This window comes from Melitaea cinxia, chromosome 13, assembly GCF_905220565.1.
Source record: "Melitaea cinxia chromosome 13, ilMelCinx1.1, whole genome shotgun sequence".
Taxonomy (NCBI): Eukaryota; Metazoa; Arthropoda; class Insecta; order Lepidoptera; family Nymphalidae; genus Melitaea; species Melitaea cinxia.
In genome coordinates, this window is record NC_059406.1 from 10,001 (window position 1) to 19,611 (window position 9,611).

At 31.8% G+C, this 9,611-nt stretch overlaps 1 pseudogene; it reads left to right on the plus strand.

Annotated features, from left to right (window-relative positions):
* Window positions 1-3,207: 3,207 nt before the first annotated feature.
* On the plus strand, window positions 3,208-3,326 carry LOC123659331 (annotated as a pseudogene).
* Window positions 3,327-9,611: the final 6,285 nt, after the last annotated feature.

Sequence of the window (9,611 nt, forward strand, 5' to 3'; positions counted from 1 at the left end):
ACCACGAAACCACGAAACCACGAAACCACGAAACCACGAAACCACGAAACCACGAAACCACGAAACCACGAAACCACGAAACCACGAAACCACGAAACCACGAAACCACGAAACCACGAAACCACGAAACCACGAAACCACGAAACCACGAAACCACGAAACCACGAAACCACGAAACCACGAAACCACGAAACCACGAAACCACGAAACCACGAAACCACGAAACCACGAAACCACGAAACCACGAAACCACGAAACCACGAAACCACGAAACCACGAAACCACGAAACCACGAAACCACGAAACCACGAAACCACGAGAAAACCGAACCATCGTTTATCATATGTTTTAAGATTGTCACAACGTTAGCGTGATTTTAAATACAATCACTGCCATCTAGTGTGAAGACGACAAATCGATTTCTTTTTTCGACGACCGATCACTGCTGATAAATACAATTTAATCATTATTTTAAATTTAATTTTGTGTTATTAAAAAAAAAAAAAAAAAAAAAAAAAAAAAAAAAAAAAAAAAAAAAGTATCTATGTCAAGATGTTTTTAAATAATTCAGTTTGATCTTATCATCCTGTTTAAAGATGTATGATAACCCAAGATAGAAGAAACTGCGGTACAATAAAATAGAATTCGTTTATTTATACGTAGATATTTGCATACATATTATATATACATAATGTTTTACAGATGTAGACTTTGTTTGCCTCATGCCGACATGCACCATGAGGATTTATCGTTATAACAATTAATATTGTTTTTAATTTTTTGTCAGACTATTATTTAGTTCAAGTATAGCACATTGAGCATGACTACATTCAAACACAGTTTAACAATTAAAAAAAAAAAAAAAAAAAAAAAAAAAAAACACGATGGTAAGTACCATATATATTTATTTATTTACATATATATTTCATTATTTTTGAATGTAAGATATTTACGCATATTGAGGACGGTAGATGGCACTGATAACATATATGTCAAACTAGATGACTCGTTGGCATTTTTAAAAACGGCAGAACCGTTGGCCTTTGGTAGGCCTACGGTTCTGCTAGTACTATCCTTAACGTTAAATGAAAAGCGAAAGCCAAATGGAAAATAAAGATTTAATTATAACACGGATTTAACTATAAAGGATAATATGTTTCGTGGGTATATTACACTTTACTTTTTACACTACCGTCACAAAGAAAAAAAAAAAAAAAAAAAAAAAAAAAACAAAATAATAAAAATAATAAAAATAATCTAAAACACTAAATCGGTGATTGCTTAAATTTCACTTTAAACTAAAACTTTAAATGTCTCAAAATATACGACAGAAAATGGACAGAGTTTCCACTACTTAACAATGGCTATCGTTCACTCGCTAATACCAAAAAGGAATCTGCCTCTTTACCGATCCAAATACGCTTACGTCAACTCGATTTCCCGCCAATGCACATTGCATCAAGATATTGTCATACTGCATTCCTATTGGTCGAGGGAGTACACGCATTAGGATCGTTACAATATTAAATTAAGTTATTAAACAAATAAATCAAAGTAGAAATGCATACAAATGACTTCTAAAATTACAATAATAATTTCACATTAATCATTCAGCAATTTAAACAGCGAAAGCATTACATAAAAATAAATAGTAACTAAACAGGTACTTACTTCAAGAAGTTACAAAACAGATAATCAATTCACTAAGATGAAGTTCATTAATTAAAAACATTTAAACATTAAATCTTAACTTAATAATTTGAAAACAATTTTATAATTTTAATCAAAGATTGTCTATTTGAAGTCCGATTAGCGTCCGCGGCGACATCTACTTGAAGTCCGATTAGCGTCCGCGGCGACATATATGTTATTAATCTTTAAGCCTAGCGCTCTAAAAAAAAAAAGAATTTCTTACTGTACTGGTTAAGAGGTCGATCGTGAATACATTAAATGACGTTAAAATTATATATAAAAAAATTACTAAAAAAACACGTTATTATAGCTAATCGAACTAAAAAGTAGGAAAAAAATTTTAATTACAAAGAGTTTATACTACAGTAGTAGAAGAATCATATTAAGGAATTACTCCAAAATGAAACCACCCAAAAGAAATTTTTGAGCTTTTGATTTTTTTTTTTTAATTATTTAAACTAAACTATAAAATATTCATACTTAGCATGTAATTTTATTTAAGTTTTTTTTTCCGTATTATATACTTTGAATAATAACTAAATAAAAGAATATTTATTTTAAATGTTGGGCGTATGAAGGTACCACCTTGGACAGGAATTAGAACGTGGAGAGAGACAGACAACGGCAAAACAGAATTTTCCTAGCAACTTCTTAGTTATTAACTAGCAACCCGCTCGGGCTTCGCACGGGTGCAATGCTGATAAAGCTTTTTAACCGACTTCCAAAAAAGGAGGAGGTTCTCAATTCGACTGTATTTTTTTTTTTTTTTTTTTTTTTTTTTTATGTATGTTACATCAGAACTTTTGACTGGGTGGAGCGATTTCGACAAATTTTCTTTTAATCGAAAGGTGGTGTGTGCCAATTGGTCCCATTTAAATTTATTTGAGATCTAACAACTACTTTTCGAGCTATATCTAATAATGCGTTTTTACTTGACGCTTTTTTCGTCGACCTGCGTTGTATTATACCGCATAACTTTCTACTGGATGTACCGATTTGAATAATTCTTTTTTTGTTAGAAAGGGGATATACCTAGTTTAGTATCATGATATGGAAACCAGGATCTGATGATGGGATTCCAGAGAAATCGAGGGAAACTCTTGAAAATCCGCAATAACTTTTTACTGGGTGTACCGATTTTGATAATTCTTTTTTTGTTGGAAAGGGGATATCCCTAGTTTGGTACCATGATAAGGAAACCAGGATCTGATGATGGGATCTCAGAGAAATCGAGGGAAACTCTCGAAAATCCGCAATAACTTTTTACTGGGTGTACCGATTTTAATAATTTTTAATTTAATCGAAAGCTGATGTTTGTCATGTGGTCACATATAAATTTCATTGAGATCTGATAACTACTTTTTGAGTAATCTTTGATAACGCGCAGTTACTTGAGTATTTTTTCGTCGATCTACGTTGTATTATTCGTCGATGTAATTGAAGTCGGTTTTTTTTCGTTTGCGAGCAAACACAATTATTATTGTAATTAGACAATACAAACATGTTTTATTTAAAAGTTGTGTCCATACCACGTTGAATACACCGGTTTTCGTCCGATCACCAAAGTTAAGCAACGTCGGGCGCGGTCAGTAATTGGGTGGGTGACCGCCTGGGAACACCGCGTGACGTTGGCTTTTTGCTTTTTTTCAATTTGTTTTTTTTTTTCAATTTGTTTTTGTAATTTAGCTCAACATAAAAAATTAAAGATTGCATTATGAAACTAAATTTTTATTAGAATATCTATTCTTCTTCGAAGTTCGAGATACCTACGAAATGTAAACAGTCTATAATTTAACAAAATACATCATGTTCTTGCGGATAATTTATTTATTTCATGGCATACACATAATACACAAGAATGAAACATTAAAGGACTTTTTTACAACTTACAGAAAACGTCATGTAAAATTATATTTATAAATAATTATGTACTACGTTCACAGCTCGACAATACAGAGCTACCTAGCGTGTGCTATAGAAACTACAAAGATTGTTAAATTAATATCAATAGTATTACATTGCAAACTAATTACTAGATAGCGCTGGAACTGAAATCTAAAATTAATCTAATTAGTTTTTTTTTTTCAATTAGTTTGCCAAAGAAGTTTCACTTCTGACATGTGTACTTTGTACGCACGTAATTCTTTTATTTATAGTCTATGTATGATGGCTCACATTCCTATTACTTTTCTACTGCTTACTGTTTAATCCAAAGACGCCTTGCTATTTAAAAGCGCTGGACTCACCATCGAATTAGAGAAAATAAGCTTTAGTTCGTAATTTGAAGCATGCAATGTTGAAATTAATACGCCTCAACGCTTTGAAAATTAAAATGTTAATAAAATAATTGTGTTTGCTCGGAAACGAAAAAAAAAGCGACTTCAATTACATCGACGAGTAATATAACGTAGATCGACGAAAAAATAGTCAAGTTACTGCGCGTTATCAAAGATTACTCAAAAAGTAGTTATCAGATCTCAATAAAATTTATATGTGACCACACGACAAACATCAGCTTTCGATTAAATCAAAAATTATTAAAATCGGTACACCCAGTAAAAAGTTATTGCGAATTTTCAAGAAGTTCCCTCGATTTCTCTAGGATCCCATCATCAGATCCTGGTTTCCTTATCATGGTACTAAACAAGGGATATCTCCTTTCTAACAAAAAAAGAATTATCAAAATCGGTACATCCAGTAGAAAGTTATGCGGTATAATACAACGTAGGTCGACGAAAAAAGCGTCAAGTAAAAACGCATTATTAGATATAGCTCGAAAAGTAGTTGTTAAATCTCAAATAAATTTAAATGGGACCAATTGGCACACACCACCTTTCGATTAAAACAAAATTTGTCGAAATCGCTCCACCCAGTCAAAAGTTCTGATGTAACATACATAAAAAAAAAAAAATACAGTCGAATTGAGAACCTCCTCCTTTTTTGGAAGTCGGTTAAAAAGGCATGGGTATAGTTCGCGTCATGTAAAAAGAACGCTGGCCTTGAAGCTGCGCAAAAGCGATTTATCGGTCTATTTGGTGGTACGGGTAGGGGGACGGGAGTGTTTATCAGGTGTCGCATGCTTGCCGGTGTGCTATTGGTTGACAGCGGTTGACAGTTCGACGTCGACTCAAAATATTATCGCGCACAAAAGTTTTAAATTACAAAATTCTCCATTTACTATTTATTTCACTAAAAAACAATTATCAATTTATCATTTTAAACACATAAAAACTATTAAGATGCGAATATCATCCAAACATTTCAATAACTAAAAAATTTGTTATTGCTTTTGTTTAAAAAAAAATTGTGATATTGTAAAGTGATAATTATTATACTTATTTAGTCCGAATTATTCGCACTTGTATTTCTAGTATTTTTTAATGTACCTGCCAATAACCATTATACGAAGCCGCGAGTGAAAGCCTAATTAAAAAATAAAACAGTAGTACTTGTGCGCGAGTATACCCATGCGCAAACGCTCCCCCTCCAGTTTCTTTCAGCGTTCTTTTTACATGACGCGAACTATACTTAAGAGCCTATGGATGTTAAAACTTATATTAAAAAAAAAATAGTTACGTAGTAAAATATATCTTTATGTTTAAATACTTGATTTCAATATAGTACTATTATAGACACACTACACAACTTCTTTAAAAAAAAAAGAAAAAAAAAAGAAAATCATTTAATCCTGACGATCCTTATTTCTAAATAATAATCTAGTAATCTTCAATCTTTAGTAAAATGTCAAATCATTGGGATACTGATATAAGATAGTGTTTAAATCAAATCTGAATTTTTGAAGTGGGTCAAAATGAAGTCCAAAGGAGTCGGTTACAGACATACAGGTGTAGCTAATATAAAGCGTGTATATTTACACGTTTTATATTAGATTATTATTTACACGCTTTATATTATTTATTCATCTTATGACGATCCAATAGACGAATACAACGACAACAAGGAACACGTTGCGAGAATGTAAGGTCAATGTTTCAATTTATTATTGCGGGATATATTATACTCGGCGATTTCTTCCAAGATTTGCTTTGAAATTTATTAGTAATATTTAAAAAAAAACTAAATGGTAAGGCTATAGACAATCGGGGTCTAATTATATTTTCGTTACAAAAAAAACGCGCCAACGCTCACTCATGCTCCGTTTCGCAGCGGAGGCTGCCTGAGCCGCTCCTCTACGCATTCGTTCGCGCGCTTTCGCGCGGCGGGCGAGGGCTACCCTCCAACCGCGCCTCGAGGCTTCAAAAAAAAAAAAAAAACACGGGGTAGGGCAGACCAAGACCACGTGGACAGTGGGTGCTCCGATTCGATTTTCGGTATTTCGCGAATTTCTATACCTATATACTAGCCCCCCCCCCCCCCCATTCACCACCTCTCCCCCCAAACCCTATAAATTAGATCCCGATTGTGTATAGCATAGCCAAAGCATTAATGTATAACGACCACTGACCTGATGGCATCGCATTATTTTGTTGCGTCGTTGAGACCAACGATGCAAGCTGCAGGCGTATTTAATCTCCAATTACGTAATTTCAACCAGAGTTCAAACAATTCGACTTACATACAGTCATTTTCACGAAACATTTCACTTCAATTTACATACAAATTATTAAGACGTAAAAAAAATTTCTAAATAAAATTCCATTTAGTCACATATCGTTAATAACTACGATTATTTTTACGATATTTACTAACGAATACATAAACAAAAGGCGTCCGGAAGAATAACGTCTAATGACTAACGGTCATTATGAGGCACAGGAGTAAGACTGTCATATTAAGGTTGTTCAAATTATTATTAGCCAATTGCACAACGCGCTGAAACCGTTACTCGTACACCTTTTTCAAATCGGTTCTTTCCCTCTGGGAATGTTTTTGGGGATATATTTTTTTTAGGGTATTTTCTTGGGAACTCTTAATTCGTCACAACATAATATATTTTTAATATTAAAAAAAATTCTTCATTTATCAATTTACGAATATATTTTAGCAATTTATAATATATAATTCCTTACTAAAGCAAAGTATAAGAAGAAAAGGGAAAGTATAAAAAAAATATTTTCAATTTTAAAATCCTTTGAAAAATAAAATCTAATAAGAAAAACATTAATCTGACTGATTTTTAAATAATTTCAATTTTTGGTTTAGGGGGTTTTGTTTCCAATTTAGCGCGTACATACAGATAATGTAAATGATTTGACAAGTTACGCGTATTTGAATATCACATAAACTAAGCATTTAATTTCATACTCAACTTTATATTTAATTTTTTTTTTTTTTGTTCTTAAGCCAATTAAATGTTGCATGAAATTAATATGAACCAAGGTTTAGTAACGTTACCAATTACCGTTAGAAAATAAGATAATATTTATTGACATCTTACATTAAGTTTAAATTTTTTTTACTGTAATTATGAGACGGAAACGCTTTAAAACGCTAAGTACCGGTAAATAGAAGACAGATTGACTGTCACATAAAACTCTAGTAGATAACCGAGTTTAACTTTAGATAATTTATTTAGACCGGTTGATAATACGTCGTTCACGCCATCTACAGCCTCCGCTCGTACTATTGCTGGTGATAGCGCCACACGATCACTTTGAAAATCGATTCTGTTGTCTTAAAATGATTAGATAATGGGTAGAATAATTGTGTATTATTAAATGAATTATATTTTAATTAGAAATAATTGAGACATTTTAAATAAAAATGTATTCGTATGCGGCCGCCAGTAATTTGAATATAGCATGTCTTGCGTTTATCAAACACGTAATATTCAGGTCACACTATGACATGATTGAGATTTCCCTTCAACGACAGCAGCAAAAGACCTTAAGCATTATTTATATTATCGTCTTCATCATAAAACAGCAGCAACTCATCTTTACGTGTAAAAGAAACCACATTAGAACTACATAATTATTGATATCTACCAACAGATGGCATGAGGTGCCGTTTAAATCGCGCTAACGTTTCGTTCAGTTTAAAATGTGTTTGTTTTACATTATATTCATTACGAATTTTTTTATAGACAATTAACGAGCTTACAAGTATGCAAGCCCAAGTAAACAGGGATAAAACGACATTTTCTAAAAACGAATCCTAGCTATATCGATTTATTTCCCCTGAAATCCCCTGAATACTAAATTTCATGAAATCGTTAGAGCCGTTTCCGAGTTTCTGAGATATATATACTAGCTGAGCCCGCAGCTTAGTAAGGAAACCAGGATCTGATGATGGGATCCCAGAGAAATAGAGGGAAACTCTTGAAAATCCGCAATAACTTTTTAGTGGGTGTACCGATTTTGATAATTCTTTTTTTTTTTGGAATGAAGATATCCCTAGTTTAGTACCATGATAAGGAAACCAGGATCTGATGATGGAATCCCAGAGAAATCGAGGGAACTTCTTGAAAATCCGCAATAACTTTTTACTGGGTGTACCGATTTTAATAATTTTTAATTTAATCGAAAGCTGATGTTTGTCATGTGGTCACATAAAAATTTTATTGAGTTTTGATAACTTCTTTTTGAGTAATATTTGATAACGCGCAGTTATTTGACTATTTTTTCGTCGATCTACGTTGTATTACTCGTCGATGTAATTGAAGTCGTTTTTTTTTTCGTTTGCGAGCAAACACAATTATTTCTTAAATTACGTTCAAAGTACACTTGGCAAATGGGGATGACAGTTTATTTGTTTTTTTTTTTTTTTTTTTTGTAAATTTAAAAGTTAAAACTTTGAAGACTGTCCCCAAAATTTGAAGAATTTCTTATAATTCAAGGACATGGGTTCAAAATTTGGATTCAATTTCAACCGAACGTATGAGGACTTATGTGTACTTTGAGACCAAATATATATTTTGAGGTCTGTATATAGTACCTTTTTTTATAGCAGTAGTAATATGTATTATTTTATAAAGAGATTTCTGACACTCCATAATAGTCACATATAAAAAAAAAATTATTTTATGTATAGGAATTGGTAAATAGCTTTAAATGTCGTTTCTTTGTTTTTTCAGGTAGGTTAAGGGTTTTTATAATTTATTTTATATCATAATGTATAAAGAAAAATTGTTAAAATCTTTGTTTTTTCAGAGCAACACATTGTAGAATTTTTCGATTCCAATTGTAAGTAGTCAACTAATTTCTTATACATATTACTGTTATAGTACATAGGACAGACTTCAAAATTTTGTTATCATTTTTGAGAATGTTATTAAAATTGATACATTTCATAGGTATAGTTTCTAAATTCACGTTTCGGGAATAAGCTGTTTAATTTAAAGAGAGGCCCTGGGAAAGGGTTTTTTTTTCTTCTGAAAATGTAAATTCTGAATCTAACATAGTTTTGTCAAGTAGATAATCTCACGTGAAACACACGTGGCATATCAAATTTACAATCTTTAATACGAGTACGTTTAAGTGTTTCGTTGCCAACGTTGACTATATTTATTTCAAGATCGAAATATTAGCGAATCTTGCTCGAGCAATTCAACAAATGCGATAAAGACAACAAATAACAATAACACACTAAATTAAACGTTGAAAAAGTATATATAGTATGTAAGTATAATTTCTACTAATCAATTTTACACAAAAAAATTTCGTAATCTAGTTGAATAAGTCTAACGTAGTTTTTTTGAATTATGTCTATTAGAAATATTTGATTGAGAATAAAAAAGATGTTTCTCCATTACTGACAGTCTGTTAGCTCGACCATTAATTTTAGTATCAGCTGTTTTGAAGTTGGTTAAGTTTATATACATATATCTTCAGGACAGACCTTGTAATTTACATAATTTATAATTACTATCGGGACTGTTCTTAAAACATGCATAGTATAATAAATAATAATTTACCTAGCTAAGTGTTTGATCATTTTTTTCTAACGATGAGCTATTT